Here is an 18,282-nt window from a genome sequence, read left to right as displayed (position 1 = left end):
AAGCAAACTTCTATTAAATGGGCCCGATTCTCTATCAAACAGTGAAGTAAAAGACAGGGTATTAGATACTTGTCCTGAGCCATATCCTACTCATTCCTCGTCACTCTGCCTTGGATCAGCCCACGACTCTAGCATAAAATCTCCCTTGGTTAGAATCTATCCATGCAGGGAGAGTATCCCTACCAGAAATGTTTGGGGGAAAGTTATCCACAGCCTGCCCTACCTCTGACGGAACATCATTTATCTTTACTACTATACTCTCTGGATCCAGATCTATCCTTGTATTATGGCTCTCTGAAACCAGGTCTAACCTAGTTATGTTATTCTCCCATTTGGTGCACTGCATCCCCCCATTATATTCAGGCATCCCCATGTCCTTGTGCCCTTGCCCTTCCTCTCGCCCTAATCCACTCCTGCACGTTCATCTTTCATGATAAGGGGAGGGAGAGGATTTAATCCGAGCACCCCAAATTCTGGCTGACATAGGACCCAGCAGACTTGGGCTCATTACCACTTTGGGGCAAAGGAGTAATGTCAAGTTCCTCAGATACTATAGGACATCTCGATTTTTTGGCTTACGTTTTGTTATATGCTGAGTCCTATTCTTCTTCTCCTTCCGTACTTCTAACCCCTTGCTTTCTACCTGAAGGGCACCCTCCCCAGGGGAAGCAGCATCTAATTCAACCCTGAAGTGTTTAACAAAGGGTGGGTCAATTGATGAAGCTATATCACGAGACATACTAGTGTTCCATTTTTTAAAATAGAATAAACCAGAAGAGAATTCTCAAGTGCTGAAGCATTTGTATTTTCCTATAAAACGGCATGCATATGATCCCGACAATAGATTTCCAGGGGTAATATGAGATATATTATCTAACATAGGGCTATCACTGGGCAGCACAGTGGAGGAGGCCCCCAAATCTTTTCCGGCTCCCACCTGGATTCCCATTTCTGTCACGCATAAATTAGTCTGGCTTGCATGAGATTTCACTTCATTCCCATTTTCTGCCTTACCTGGACGAGAACTGGCAGAATTGAGCTGCTGCTCCCCCATTAAAATCAGGGATAAAACATCCAGCACGTGATCAGAGTTAGTAGTAGATTTCTCAAGTAAAGTTAACATTGACGAAAGAATTCTCTCTAATGCATAAAGCATGTCAAAATTAGCCCTCCCGCCCCACTTTCAGTTGACACCATAATTTTGTAATTGCCAAGACTCTTGTACTCCTTTATTTGGGGACGTCTCTAATTTTGATAGTCCCAATGATCGCAAAAGAGAAACACTAGAGGGAGTGCTAATGTACAAAGCTGGCATACGAAATCAACTAACAGGATAAACGGATTCTAGGGTGCCCCTTGTTTTTAATATAGCCTCCATTGCTTGATTTTTCTCAATGTTGATGGCAATATCAGGTAGAGTGCAGTCCTATAAATCCCCAGGGTCAAAACTGCAATTATTTTTCTGATACACTTGTGGGGTAACTTTAAAAGGAGAGGGACCTGATGATGGCTCTACAATGTTCATGGGGCTAGTAATAGCAACCGGGTTTAAGGACTCCAGCATGACCACAGGTTCAGACAACAACTTAGCAGCAACAACTAGTTTGCGCTATATAAAACTCTGCAAAAAAAAAAAAACATTTGTTTCAGGTTTGACCTTGACTTCCTCCATATCCATGTCCATTTCCATTTCTGTTTCTTTGACCACTACAATTGAAGCACATTCATCGGTGAGCTGAAGAGTTGGTTCCCTTAAGTTCTGTTTAGTGAACTTGCGGTGATGCAGGACTGTCCACTCTGAAAGAGCAGTACATATGTCCACCTCATACACATCAACTGCACCTGTAGTCGTTAGTTCCCGGTTCCTTACTTTTTAACACTGTCCCCTCAGGCAGTTCAAAAATATAGATAATGCAGAGGGAAGGGATTTCAAGTAGGACAAGTGAGCCCGGGGCTTCTTCCGCCTGATGGTCTTAGTAAATTGGGAGGGCTGAAGTAATTGAGTGCAAGTCCAGCTAAACCTGGTGCAGACCCTAGCAACCCAATCATAGACCCTGAGGGGGTCGAATAACCGACCAGAGTCCAAGCACCTAGAGGGCATTTTAGTGGCTTCCGTAAGAGTTACAACCTTGTTACTAGTCCAACAGTATCACTGGTATCACTAGTGCTGCGGGTGCCCCCCCTTTACTCTGCGATGCTGTTCCTCTCAATCAATAAATCCATTTCAAGTTTCAAATTCACCTCACAAAAAGCAGTGGCTTACCAGACAAGAGGGGGAAATAAAAAGATATCTGTCCCAGGGAGCAAGCTGCACCAACCTAATTCTGCCCGCTTCTGCACCTCCAGGGAAATGGGGTTGCCACAAGGTGCTGCTGTAGCACTCAGAGCCACAAAAATCACACCGGTATTACATAGGACACTCCTCAAGATCTTATAGGAGTCACCCCTCTAGTTCTTGACTCTCTCCAGCATCAACTGAATGTTTAGAGAGAGCAGGGTATGGAACAGGGATGGATTAAGAATGAAGGGCGGGATCAGTGCTCATTCGGTGCCTTTTGGACCGTCTGGGCCCCGAGGAACCTTGCTAGGAGATGAGCCCGCTTCTCGCTCTGACCAATGGAGGACTCCACTGTCTCCTCTGCCTTAATCCAGGTTCAAGTACAAATTCAGTACAAATGGAGGACTCCTCCACTCTCCTCTGCTCTCTGGCTCCTCTGACCATCATGCAGGTGCTCTTTTCAGGCTCAAGTTCAGTAAAAAACTGGGAGGTAGAGTAAAAAACTGGGCAGAGCGTGGGTGGGAAACCGCAAATTGCTGGCTTACCACTCCTGCCCCTTCCTCTCCTCCCCTCCTCTATGCGTTTTAACCTCACCATCTATCTCCCGGCCATATTACCTCACCCGCAGTAGTAGTCGGTGCAGTGTAGCGTGGTGTGGTACAGGCGGTGAAGTTCAAATGCCAGCCCGACACGCTCCTCTGCAGCTCCTGTGACCTCTCCGGCTGTCTTGGTCGTACTCCTGCCCTGACCTGAAGCCCATGGATGCGTAAACAGTTAGGCGGGGTCAAAGCATTGCACACAACGCCGCTCTCAGCTCTGTGGTCCGTGCTCCACCTCTGACTCCGACCATCACTCTGGGTTCAGTCCAATCAGATTATCACATTTCTGTACCTTAAGCTATCATTCAAATATAAACTTTTGGCTATAGCCTTGAAAAAGTCAATAGCTGGGCCAAAACATGAGTTGGCTGAAATCATCTAGGAAGCATCATCCTCAACACATCTGTAGTTACTGTTGAATAATTTGAATTGTACAACAAGCTGTAGCATGACAGTTAAGATATTGTTTGCTTTTCTGTGATTCTAAGATTAAGTAAAATTACCATCCAACTGAATATATGGAGTTCTGAATACTTTCTTTGGTGTTTGACTATATTGTTCAATGAAAAAATAGTTTGTGCAGTGAGATATATGAACAGTTACATTAATACATTTAGAACAATACAGTTAATGTCTTATATACATTACAGGTACTCTGCTGTTTTCTGGTTTGTACCTGCCTGGGTTGGGAACCTATATATTATTTGGTCCAGCAACACACATCGTGGCCACAGATGTTTTATAGTGTTTAGATCATCGCCGTTGTTTTTTTTACTGCTCTATGTATAGAGACATTCGACTGGTGAACCACTATTGCCTTATTTTTGTATTCAGACCAGCAAGTTGTATGCTGTTTGTGTGGCGCCGCGGCCAGGGCGACTGACGCTGGAATCTGGGGACCACGGTTCGATCCCCGGCTCCGGCGGCAGGTTAGCCCAGCACCATGTGACTCTGGGCAATAGCTCGCTTAATCTTCCCGACGGCCCCCCAGCGCCTAGAGACCCTTACGGGTGATTGTGCGCTTTACAAATGTGGACTTTACTTTACTTTTTACCCGATTATCCACAATCTTATAAGCGTTTTGGATGTTTTGCCATTAGGCAGTCCTTGGAGCATACTGAAACCCACGCCTAGCAATGTTGACCTACAAATGCATTTATGTGGGCATCGAATTTGAATTTAGGTGTGTGTTCCAAAAACGTTATGGTTCAGGCAGGGTCAGACTGGCACAGAATATAGACCCGGCCACCAACATGAAAGAGCAACTCTTTAGGAAATCAGTGAGGCAGAGAAATGGCACAGATTTACCGACTGAGGCCATTTGGAACGTTTAACGCATGCAGTGTAGGTGTTTTCCAAGGTATGGAAGACTGCATGCATTTGTGCTTGCTGAAAGCAATGATTGTGATGCTCCCAGGGAAATCAGCAGTAAAAAAAACGGCACACCGCATCATAAAAAAAGGCCCGCAAAAAGCCACAAACAGACCTACACACTGACATTTCAGACCAGATTTCCAGTCACTGAAATTGCAATACCCACTCTGGTTAAGGCTCTAATTGGGGTCAAATCAATTATGTGCTGAAGTTGACTTTAGATGCTGTCCCTATGTCAGTCTCAAAAGACCTTGTTGTTTTCCTAAAACAAAACAAATATGCATCCCTGAGGACCAAATTACTTTAGTTGCAGACTCTAAATTCTGAATTGATTTTGAGTGGAACGAAAGACTAAAGTTACTGTTTTTCATTTCTCATTTGCTGCATTGAAAATCACAAAGCAGTGCCTTTGGCCAGAAGTGTCATTTTTTGATCGACCAACATGTCAAAATGAGCGGCATAAATGAACTAAAACGAAAAATCAATCATTTTTAACTGATGGAAATACGTGCGCATGTCTGTCATGCGGCTGGCAGCAAGCCAACAGAAATATCAAAAACTATCTAATCACTGCATTGCGATATTGGTTAATGAGAAAAAATAAAATGAAATACAATCTTCAAAGTGGTATAATTACAAGAAGTATTTCTATTTACTAATCTTTAGTTTGCCTTTCTGCCAAAGAAAATATTTCGGCATGCCTGGGAAAGAGAAAACAAACGCGTTGAACATGATGTTTCTCTATTTTTATGTATTTCTCTACTTTTCTTTGGACTAGAGCACTCTGGTGCAAAAACACATTTGTATTGCCATGTGAAAATTGGGTGAGGTGGCTTATGTGAGTGGAGTGGAAACTGATCAAACAAGTGCTTTGTGGGGTAGATGATGGTGTTCATGGAATAGGTAGGAAAAGACGTGTACAGTGTGTTGGTGTGATATGTTCCTCTATGCTGTCCAACATGGAACACAGTTCTCTATTCATTACTGACAGGTCAACACTTGTGGAGTTGCTGTCATCAAAATAAGTACAAGTCCAGACTTTTCCAGCAAAAATCTCCTATCACTGACACATTTTAGTACAAACTTTACACTGAGTCATTGTTGCAGGGGCTCAAAGGTCTATGTAAGATGTTCTATTGAATTTAACTTGACTTTTGCTAGAATTCAAATACGCAAATACTGCTCCACCTGACTTTTTTTTTTATCTCTTTATTCGGCCTATCAAAATGTAGCCATAAAAGATACATTATTACAACAATTACTCAAAACACAAGAACAATCTATGTGCCAAATTTAAAAACATATTAAAGAGATTTAATAAAAACTAGGACCGTAAATTGTTGCTTTAACTATTAACTCTAAATATTGCAAGAGCACAACAGACATACCTCTGGGATGCAATCCCCCCTCGTGGATCTTGACTTTAGAGCAGCTCTTAGAAAGTTGGACACACAGAAAAGAGTAAAAACACCTGACGACAATTTTAAAAACAATAAAGCTATATGTGCCTGCCTAAATCTAGCTATCCTTAACAGGTCCTTAAAAAACATTTTTCTAGGATATGCATAATAAGGGCAAAGTAAAACTAGTATCCTGTGGAGACCTATTGTCCCAGCCACAGGGCCCCCTTCCTTCTAAATTCATAATAAAACCTGCCGGTACCGCCAATAGATGATGGATAACATTTAATCTAAAACGTGTAATAACAAAAATCTATTATGTGTACTCTCGTTATTAATGATAGATATGGTTCTATGCCCTGTTTTTTTTACCTGATACATTATCTCTCCCAGTGTGTTTGACCAGTTCAGTGGCTTCACGTTGTTCCATGGTGAACTTAAAATACAAATCTTTGGTGTCATCCTTATCCTGGGTTCTTATTTTATCTGGTGTGATGAACAGGTCTACACGCCCTAGTTTGGTGAAAGAATCCCTGACATATTTTATCCAGGGAATTTTCAGCACGTAATCTAAGGAGAGACAGTCCTGAATTACAAACCTTGTCAAACCCGCCTCTGCATTTGTCCAAACCTTCAATCAACATAATAGGGGCCTAACTGCCACAAAATCAGTAATATATTTCACCCCCAGTTCTTTGTGTACGCTAAGTGCCGGGGTACTATGAGGAACCTTCAATAAGTGTCTCAAATATTTGTTCACTTCCCATTGCAAATTATTAGCCTTAGCAAATCCCCACAACTCACTTCCAGATAAAGCCATGGAGCAAGAAATTGAATTGTATAACTTTAAGATTATGCCCGGTGTCCAATATCCTAACCTTTATGTATAATTAGTGATAGAGCCTGTGGACCTAATAAGTGGCAGGCATTTCTCCTCTAGTAAATATTTAAAATTCAGTGGTCCATCAAACAAAATGCCGAAATATGCAAAGGCTGGAACTTTACCTAGGGTATGTGAGCCTATGGCATAATTGTAGGATTTACTTGGCTTCTTCCCCATTTCCATAACATATGATTTTGTGAGGTTTGGGGACATATCCAGATGTTCCATAAACGTCACAAAATTAGAAGCTGCAAGCCACTTGGGGTGCGAGCAAGGAGCAACGTGTCATCTGCATAAAGCAGAACCGGGAGTGCTTTACACCTTTTCTCGTCCGGTCTGCTTTGATGATGCTCAGAGCGCCATCTAGGCAGTTAATATATATGGTAAACAGAAACAGCCCTAAAATGCATCCTTCTCTGACCCCAAATGAACACTTAAAATAGTCTATTACCTTCCCTTCCTGGGTGTATCTAACAGCAGCTCTCGTGTTGGATTGTAGCAATTGGCGAAAATGTATTATTGCTGGATCCACACCAAGTTTACCCATAATTACCCACAATTTATGGTGGTTCACACGTTCAAAGGCAACCAGCCCAAGCGCATGATTTGAATCCTGGAGACTGGGGGCAGTGAGGAAACACGCCAGAAAAACATGATTATACCCAGGTGGGATGAACCATGATAAGTCATACTAGTCACTACTACAGCAGTGAAATGTGCAGGTTTACCCAATTGGATTCATGTCAGTCACACCAAAAAGGTACCAGGCCCCATTGAAAACAGACAACAACTGAATTAACCAGTTGAAATAGCTGAAGGTTGTGATGTCGAAGAATCTAGAGCAATAGACCTTGAACCAATAGACGAGGAACAACCGAGCACAAGTCAGGAGGGCTGGATACCAGTGGTTGACATACCAGAAGTTATTATTCAAACAAGAAGCAGAACAAGATTAGACAGACAGGAAAGTAGTGAGGACCAGATAGGTATAGAAGAACACGCTCAAGAAGAAGTGAACAAGACTACTTCAGACCCTGAGCAGGACCAAACAGGGAAAGAAGAACAAACTCAGGCAAACAGACATACGAAAGGTCCTGAGCAGGGACAGACATGAGAAGAAGAACAAGTTCAGGCAACAGAAAAGCCAATTGTAATTAGACCTGAACAGAATCAGTTAAGAGAAGAAGACCAGGTTCAGGCAGAAGATGATCAATTTGAAATAAGACCTGAACAGGGCCAGATAGAGGAAGAAGAACAAGTTCAGGTGAATGAAAAAACGAATCCAAGACCTGAACGGGAACAGGTAGCTAGTGATTCTGAAGAAGAGGAAGAACGGATTGTGCCTAAACATAACGAAAATAAAAGAGCTCTAGAAAGAGACAAAGAGTGTGAAAGTGCAGTACAAGTTAAGAGGGTCAGAAAAGGTGACCATTGGCCAGGCGGAGTCAAAAGATTAAAATACTATCTGAGAAAAGCAAATGAAAGATCTGAGCAAGTGAATGAGGTTACTAGTCAAACTCGGTCTAAGCAGTCGATTGTGAAAAACCCTTGAAGAAGTCCGAGACTAAGAATTTTGAACATTAAATTCAAGGGTCCTGAGTGGACTTACATAATATTGGAGGACTTTGAAAATGTAGATTTGAGCGAAGAGACAGAGGAAGAATTAAATGCTGCGCAAATTGATGAAGGGAAAGTGAGGCCTCCTTGAAAGTTCAGAATTTGAATTTGCAAATAACAAGAGAAAAGAGGAGGACTAAAATGGCTAAAAACAGGGTTACTGAATGACCAAAACGAAATTGCATATAAAATTGCTGTAGAGTTTGTATATGTAACATTTTGTTAGTAATTACAGTATTGATATTTTAAACAGTAGCAGGGCCTTATTTGATGATAGCTAACAGGAAGAATGAGACAGTTAATAGTGGAAAGGTAGCTACAATAAAAGGAGATAGGGTAGAATTAGAGGCAGTAGATGAGATAGATGTACATCACACAGTATCAGATAATGACACATCATTAAACGTTTTCACAAAGTTATTATTCCAATACGTAGATACAATGGAGATTAGTGATTGTTATGTATGTATGAAATTACCAGCTATAGTATCAGAAGGTGTCACATACCACCACTTACCTTTAACATATCGTATTTCATGTAGTATATTAACAAGTTTGTTTTATAGAACAGGGAAACTTCAGTATTATTATTCAAACTTAGATGTAGCATTTTCAGAACTTCCTATTCAAAGGAATATGAATCTAGTACTTAGTAGTCAAGATGCACAGTTTATGGGAGAATTTTACTGAACAATGAAGTCAATAAATTTAGTCAAGGCTCACAAGAATAACTTAACCTGTACATTACGTGAAGAAGAGAAGGTGTTTTTGAATTTAGTTGAGGAAAGGAGACAGGATTTCCAAAAACAAGCTGCTGAACAGAAAACCCATGTACCACCATGGGCTGGGAAAGACTGAATGTAGGCACCTGGCAAGGCTCATGCTGCACTGTCTCTAGACTTTAAAAAGAAAGGGAAAACCTGCCTCCATAGGTTAAAGACAGATTATAATAACGTATTCATTTGTTCGAGTGAATGTGAACAAAACGTCCTAATTCTGGGAGGTTGCGGACTAAAAGAGGGAAATAATCCGGTATTCCTGGGGTTTAATACGTGTGGGAATAATGATTATTATAAGCTGCCTACACGGTGGTATGGGAGTTGCTACATTGGGATAGTATTTCCGAAAATCTATCATGTAAAAAGAATCACTGGAAGCAATGAAAGCATTAATGAACTAACACGAGGAAAGAGAGCTCGTTTTTCTGAAATAATTGGTGACATTTTTGGTGTATTGATACCTTCAGTGGGAGATGAGGGAGGGTAATCAGCTCCGATCATGGTGATAGAAAGAGGAGGTGATGAGGAAGAAGAAGATGTCAGCTTTACACAAAGCAGCCCTGTCTCCTTCAGTGTGCCAGCATCACCCACATCAGTATTCTCCAAATGGCACAAGACTCAGATGCAGCCGCCTCCACATGCAGTCATTTACCCCAAGACACACATTGAGTCTAACACTTCCTGTTTCTCTCAGGAGGTCGCCTGCGTCAGTGGCACCACAAAAGAAAACAATCCAAGCCCCTATTATTAGCATGTTTGCGCAAGAGGGGCCCTTCAAATGTAACCACCCAATGGCACATTTGTACAATGGAAAGCAGTCTAAAATGTAAGCGTGGACGTCCTCCCTTTTTCTTTTGTGAAAGAAGTAGGATTTTTAGAATTTGTGGTGGCCATCTGCCCAAAATGGAAGTTTTCCAGCCAGACCTATCTAGCCTGAGTTGCTGTTCCAGGGCTCCATCACGATGTGCTTCAGTTGGTTGAATGAGTTTTACAGAAGAGTAGTGTTCACACTATCCACCTGAAGGCAGACATGTGAACCAGTTATCAAGCAACTGATTACATGTGCCTCACTGCACACTGAATCTCTTTTACAGGGGTTAGGTAACAGCTATCTACAGGTATCAGCTCTGAAGAAACTATTAAAGGTGTTCGGAGGCATGCAACAGTAGCGATGTTTGCCGGGGAGAAACCCCATATAGATGCAAACATTTTGGAAAACTTTAACAGGAAGGTGTTTGAGTGGCTGTGACCCAGAGGTCTCAGAATTTAATTTGTTGCTACAGACAATATCAGTAATGTACTCAATGCCATGGCAGATGGTGGATATTTCAGAGTCCTGTGTTTAGTGCATTGCCTCAACCTTCTTGTGTAGGTCTTTCTAAAAAAAGAAGACACACAAGCATACTGGCTACATGCAGAAGAATCTGCATTCTGTTAAAGTCCAGAGGTAGCTTAGGATCATTTTGTGTGCTAATAGAAAACCGGCTAAAGCCCTCCTACAGGAGGTGCTAACACATTGGAACTCGACCAACAACATATTGCAATGTCTGTTTGAACAGTACAGACCAATCCCGTCTATGTCCTTCAAAGAAGAGGGGATGCAACTGGCAAAAGCATGACCATGAGGTGGACAAATGGGTGCTAGTCAAATGCCTGACACAAATGCTATTGCCATGGGATGTCAGCAAGTAGGACAGTATAATGAGACAAGCAATTCCGTTGTTGCATCTGCTACAAGACCAGTAAAAAAGGTGTTGCAAATGTTTTCCGGTGTGAACGAAGAAGCGTATGAATTGGTTCAGAGCTTAATCCTACACTTGGCTGTTAATGCAAGGGTGCAAATAGATATCATTCCCTCCATACTTGATCCATGGTACAAAACAATAGTGCCCACTTTCCTTCCTTTTTCAGAAGGGGATGTTTCACAATACAAGACTTTGGTTGTTGAACAAGCAAGAGACCTGGAAGAACAGCTGTAAGTTATAATAATAATAATACCGACATTTGTAAAGCGCACAGCTACCTCCGCTGGAAGTGTCCCGGCGCTGTCCGTATACCGCTTAGGAACCCCTCCTGGCTTCCCTGTGAAATGTCCACTCCTGGGCACTCCCCAGGTGCGGCCAGGCATCCCAGCACTGTTGGGGCCATTGTGGAGATTAAGCAAGCTATTGCCCAGAGTTGCAGAGTGGGACCCACGATTAGAATAGGCACTGAGGCGAGAATATCAGGTCAGAGGAATTTTTGAGCCCGAGACCCGCCGAGGCGGGAATCGAACCCTGGTCCCAGGCCAGAGCTCTGCATCAAGGTCTGCCGCTCTAACCATTGAGCCACACTTCTCCTAGAGTCCTAACCAGAAGATCTGGCATGCAGCCTTCAACTTCACCTCCAGAGAGGGCAGTGCTGATATCTCACAGCCGCCAATACCTGAAACACCGGCAAGAACAAGAGCAACAACAGCACCAGCAACAGAAGAATAGGACCTAACTTTTGTAATGGCTAGGTTTCTGTTGGCAGGGCTTAAATCGAGTGCAGAGGTGAAGGCAGCAGAGATCGAGCAAGTGGCAGTACCAATGACCATTCAGATGATGGTCCAAGACCATCTGGATGACTCAAAAGAGGTCTACCTGAATCAAAACCCATTGGTCTATTGGTATGGGAAGATGTGCCAATGGCAAGAGCTCAGCAAGCTGGCAATAAAATATCTGGCTTGCCCAGTAGACAGTTATCTGCTGAGTGTATGTTCAGTGCAGCTGGCACGGTTGTCACAGTCAGAAGGACCAATATTTTGCTTTAAAGTGTGGAGAAATTGACCATGATTAAAATGAACTAGCACTTCATACAACAAGATAACACTGTTCCTGAAACAGCACAGGACTCAGAGGAGGATGGGTACGATGGTCAGACTCAAGTGCTTTTGCTGACCAATGTCTGGGCGAACCCCTTGAGTTTAAAGCCAAACTCTATTTCCCTGACTGAGTAGGTCACAATGGAACTTTCACATTATCATGGAACTGCTTTGCAAAACAAAACTGATATAGCTAGAGGAACATTTGCATATTTGGTGTCTGACTTATGTAGCCCCACCATGTATTCACATGAATGGACTGGATTGGAGTTGGACCAGTGTACACATTTTTTAAATTGTTTGCATTTATTTATTTATTTGATATGGAACTCTGACAGAGGTCCACAGAAATAAACAGATTAAAAGAAACATACTTTGCCTATGATCCAAAATTCGTCCTTTATACATAGCTGCCTCTTAAGGGATCCGCATATCGAACATACCGTATGATGTGCAAATAGTGCAATAAATACATGAGACAATCAAATATCCAACCATCAGGTGTTACAACATAAGAATAAAATTACTATTAAAAGTTACCTAATAAATAGTCAGAAAATGTTTTTAAAAATTGGTATATCTTATAACAAACCATTTTATTGGGAGGAGACAAAACCAGTGGATGGACCTCCTGGGCCGAGTGAATATTACATTTAATAAAAAAATGGCTTTAGAAACATATGCCTGGCCCTTTGCAGCGCCGAACACACAAACAAAACAAGTTTAATATCTTGGATTTGTAAATAACACATTTCACAAATTCTCTTCTCTCTTGGTATTTTATCCCAGATACCAGTAATGTCTCCTAGGGGCAGCAAGTTAATTCTCAGTAGGAGTGTCAGCCTTCTAATCCTGTGAGGAATATTCCAAGTTAAATAAGGCTGTGGTTTATTCCCCAGGGCACTCCCACAGACCACCTCATTACTGGACCTGGACTGACTTAAAGCAGTATCTCTCACCAAACTGCTAGAGGATACGGACTTCTTTAAAAGCTGCTTCAGCACAATCTTTGGCATAGGGAAAGCGGAGTTCCAAGCTAAGACCAAATGTATCATTTGCATGTACAAAGGACCTAAATAATGTTGATTGATCTTTTAATACAACAAAGACTTCTATTCTCAAGACAGCCCTAAGAGTGCCCTCCTCCCCCCAACAAAGGGAGTTACTCCACCGCAGAACCGCTGCCAGCGATAGAATAAAAGAAGAGACTAAACCAAATTCAATACAGAGAGTTTAGGTTACAAATTTGAGGCAGGGTTCGACCTTCATCCTTATCAAAGGAGAGCTAGTAGTTCATGTCCAATACCTCAGCAGCATATATTAAAGAAGGGGGTATTTTAACCTTAAAAATTGACAAAACATAGCCAAAATGGCATCTCCCACAAGTTTTATAAAATCTGTTTACTACACTCTCCTGGGAGACATCCATTGCTAACACAAAATTTGATGTGCTCAAGGTCTCGCCCCTGTTTTTGAAAAAACGTTCCCCATATGTAGATATGAATCAACCAATTCCAATTTTTCAGAGCCAATCATCCATTTTAGACATCTCTTTATTCTAAACCCTTTCTTGCGGAAAACTAAAATCTTGCTTTCAGCAATATAAATTTTCAAGAAGTGAGCTTCTACATCCAAACGACGTTTCGGACCAATGGGCATTAGATCGAATATTACCACATCATCCACGTATAATAAGGAACCAACGGACAATGTACCCATTCTGGGTGCATTCCCCCTCACTGAGTTCAGGTCGCCGGTGTACACAAATGAGCTTCCCCATTTGCTTAAAGAACATGGGGGCATATTATCAAGGACAGGCGATACATTATCGCCGCTTTTATCGGCAGGAAACTGCCGATAAAGCGGTGATAATGGCCTTGATAATATGCTCTATGAATTCCAATCGAAGCCCATGTTAGATGTGTTCACATATCCCTCGAGCATACAGTGACGGCTGCATCAGCAAGTAGCGGCAAGAAGGATTGGGGCTCCCCCTTGTGGGAATATATATATTTTTTTCTGTTAGCACACGCTAGTTCAGTTGTAGCTTACGCAGGCTCTCTTATCTCTGTTATTCCACCTAGATTAAAGCACCACTTGATTACGTTGACGTACACATCACCGGATATCGTTACGGTACATTCAACGCAACCCAAACACGATCTAGATCAGGTAATGAGACACTACTCGACATTGTCTTTCCGATTATTTTTATTGGTTTAGTCCGTTTAGTGACTCCTCCATTGTATGTCCTCCCCCACCATTTTTCAGATATTCGACACTGATTTTTGTCCAGCAGCTATATGGTTGACACAGATACAATTAATTGTTATGATGTACGCTTTGAAGTGATACACTGCATATTCCGCATTTTGAGTAAGTGGATTTAATTTTAATTTTTCGGTCCTGTCCAGTAAATTAGAATTACATACCCAGGAGCGACTGCTGCGCTCCAACACACCTTATATGTATTCTTCAGGTGCTGCTGTCGCACTCTACACCTAGGAGCTTCTTGGCCCTCTATCCTCATTGAGTCCTCATTGAAGGATCTTGGTAAATATATATGGACACTTTAGGTTCTTTTGTAAAATATTGTCAATGTGACTGCCTCGACCTGGTTGAGAACGGTCGCTCCCTCCTGCCCTCGCTGACCCAGAGCTGCCTGGTATCCTTATCACTGCGCTGCTGAGCCTTCTAACGCTGCTCTCCTCACTTCCACATTCACCTGACATAGCGCTGCTGCCCTCGCTTAGCGCTCGAACGTGCCTGCCTGATTGTGCGCTACTTTTCATGCAAATTTTAATGTTGTGCAACCCTTGTGCCTGAAAGCTGCATTTGGTCACTGTTGGGATCGTGCTTATTCAATTACGCTCCAAGTTTCCTCATACTCGATCTGCTTGCGTGTTGTTATTCCCGCCGCCATTTGCTGTGTTGTTGTTGTTGCCCTGAGACCGCCCCCTCCACCACGCAACCGCCTCCCATCGGATCCTCCCTCGCCCCTCCCCTTCTCACTAACCATATATGACAGATGCTTTCCCGCGCAGCGTTCACGCGCAGCGGTCGCGCCCCATGCGCGCCGAAGGTGCGCCAAAGGTAAGCCCGTCTACGCCCGTCCGCGCCTGGACCGCGCCCAGCGCCAGAGCCCCTGGTCCTCGTATTGTCCACCCCTCTCGCATTACGTACGATGCCACCACCCTCCTAGCCCTTAACCCCGGCCGTTCCCCCAACTGCGTCCAAGCCGCTCCTGGACACACCCATGGACCCTTCTCCTGCAACTCCTGCAAGTTCGACGGCACCAAGAACAACTCTTCATCTACGAACACACAACAGATATCCGACCCCAACCACCTACAATGCATCCTGCTCAACACCCGCTCGGTCCACAGGCACGCCATTGACCTCTGGAATCTACTAGACACCATCTCTCCGGACGTCGCCTTCCTAACAGAAACATGGATGAACGCCACATCAGCCCCAGACATCACCATTGCCATCCCGGAAGGCTATAAGATCATCCGCAAGGACCGTACCGGCCACACAGGAGGAGGCATCGCTATCGTCCATAAGAAATCCATCCGCATCTCAACCAGCTCAGACGTCAATCTCGCCAACTCTGAACACCTTCACTTCCAGATCCACACCGACCCCAAGACCACACTCAGAGGCACCCTCCTTTACAGGCCACCAAGACCCCGTGCACAATTTAGTGAAGACATCACGGACTTCATCACTCCACACGCGCTCCCCTCCGAGGACTACATCCTTCTGGGAGACCTCAACTTTCACCTTGAAAAGAACAACGACCGCAACACCACCTCCCTTCTGGACAACCTCGCCAACCTCGGACTTAAACAACTTGTCACTTCCCCCACCCACGTCGCAGGTCACACACTCGACCCTATCTTCACCTCCAGCAAAAATGTCTCCTTCAGCCACACCACAGCTCTCCTTTGGACTGACCACAGCTGCGTTCACTTCACCTACAACAAACCCACATCCAACAACCACCCCCAACCCACTCTGCAAAGAAACTGGAACAAAATCACCATCGACCAGATCTCCTCATCGCTTCTTCAAAACCCCCCAGCCCACTCCTCAAACCCAGACCAAGCAGCCACCAGCCTCACCCAATGGTTATCCAACAGCGCCGACATCCTAGCACCACTGAAAAAACGACAAATCAAACCAGGCAGCAAGAAGGCCTCCTGGTTCAACGATGATCTTAAGAAATCCAAGAAACTCTGTCGCTCCCTGGAGAAGGCCTGGAAAAAAGACCCAACCACCAGCACTAAGGACGCCTTCAAAAACGCCACCCGCATACACCACCGACTGATCCGGAATGCCAAGAAAGCAGCCTTCAAGGACCGACTAGATAACAACGCCCACAACAGCAAGGAATTATTCAACATCGTCAAGAAATTCACCAACCCCTCAGCCAACTCCAACGACATTACCCCCTGTCAAGCCCTCTGCGACTCCCTAGCCTCATTCTTCCACAACAAAATTGCTGACATCCACAACAGCTTCGACAACCGTCCCGAAGACCAACCCACCCAACCCCCTGCAGGACCCCCACCCCCCCTGAACATCCTCAATGACTGGAAGCCTATCTCCACTGAGGACACCATCCGTCTGATGAACTCTATCCACTCAGGATCCCCCACAGACCCATGCCCTCACCACATCTTTAACAAAGCAGACTCCATTATAGCACCGCACCTCCGAGACGTCATCAACTGCTCCCTCAACTCTGCAACCTTCCCGGAAAGCTGGAAACATGCCGAACTCAGCGCCCTCCTGAAGAAACCCACAGCTGACCCCACCGAACTCAAAAACTACCGCCCTATCTCACTCCTTCCATTCCCGGCCAAAGTCATCGAGAAAGCGGTCAACATCCAGCTCGCCGCATTCCTCGAAACCAACAAATCCCTCGACTCCTCACAATCCGGCTTCCGAGCCAAGCACAGCACTGAAACCGCTCTCATCGCAGCAACAGACGACATTCGAACTCTACTGGACAATGGAGACACAGTCGCCCTCATCCTCCTCGACCTCTCCGCAGCCTTCGACACGGTCTGTCATAACACCCTTTTACAACGCCTCAGAAACGTCGGAATCCAAGGAAAAGCACTGGAATGGATCACCTCGTACCTCACCGGAAGAACCCAGAGAGTCCGCCTTCCACCATTCAAGTCAGAGGCCACTGAAGTCATCTGCGGCGTACCACAAGGATCTTCACTCAGCCCCACCCTCTTCAACGTATACATGAGCCCCCTCGCGGTCATCGCACGCCAACATAACCTCAACATCATCTCCTACGCTGATGACACTCAACTGATCCTCTCACTCACCAAAGACCCTAACACCGCCAAAACCAACCTACATGAAGGAATGAAAGAAGTAGCCGAATGGATGAAGCACAGCCGTCTGAAACTGAACTCAGACAAAACAGAAGTCCTCATCCTAGGCACCTCCCCCTCCGCCTGGGATGACTCTTGGTGGCCAGAGGCCCTTGGAAAAGCACCCATCCCGACGGACCACGCACGGAACCTGGGCGTCATCCTGGATTCCTCACTCTCGATGAACAGACAAGTCAACGCCGTTTCTTCATCTTGCTTCAACATTCTTCGCATGCTCAAAAAAACATTTCGCTGGATCCCCACCGAAATTAGAAAAACAGTCACCCACGCTCTGGTCACGAGCCGTCTGGACTACGGAAACACCCTCTACGCCGGTACCACCGCAAAACTCCAGAAAAAACTCCAACGCATCCAGAACACTTCAGCCAGGCTCATACTAGACATCCCGCGTAAAGATCACATCTCTGGACACCTGAAAAACCTCCACTGGCTCCCCGTCAATAAGAGGATTACTTTCCGGCTCCTAACCCACGCACACAAAGCGCTCTACGAAATCGGACCCGAATGCCTCAACACAAGACTGTCCTTCTACACCCCCTCCCGCCAGCTACGATCCGCCAACCTAGCCCTTGCCACTGTTCCTCGCATCAACAAAACCACCATGGGAGGTAGATCCTTCTCCTACCTGGCAGCTAAAACCTGGAACTCACTTCCCACTCACCTTCGCCTTACTCAGAACCACCTAGCATTCAGAAAGCAACTTAAAACGTGGATATTTGACAAGTAATTCCCCACCCTTCTCCAAGCGCCTTGAGACCCTCTGGGTATGTAGCGCGCTATATAAATTTATTGACTTGACTTGACTTGACAATAGACAAATGTGTACCACAATGCTTAGATTGGAATGAGTAACTAACTATTGCAACAGTGAAGGGGTTATTCAACTAATTTGTAAGCTTTATTTCAATGATTGCCAATGTTTGGAGGCTGTTGGAAGGGTTCTGCCTGAATGTGATTTCCCCTTTCACACTAACAAGATTTACTTGAATGGTCCACTCCTTTCTGTACTTTTCTTTTGGGTTCCTCAAGACCAAACCAGTCAGTTTAGTTAACAAATCTATACAAAATGCTCACTATTTTGCTCTTC

This window comes from Lissotriton helveticus, chromosome 8 (assembly GCF_964261635.1).
Source record: "Lissotriton helveticus chromosome 8, aLisHel1.1, whole genome shotgun sequence".
Taxonomy (NCBI): Eukaryota; Metazoa; Chordata; class Amphibia; order Caudata; family Salamandridae; genus Lissotriton; species Lissotriton helveticus.
Note: the sequence above shows the minus strand (reverse complement) of the source record.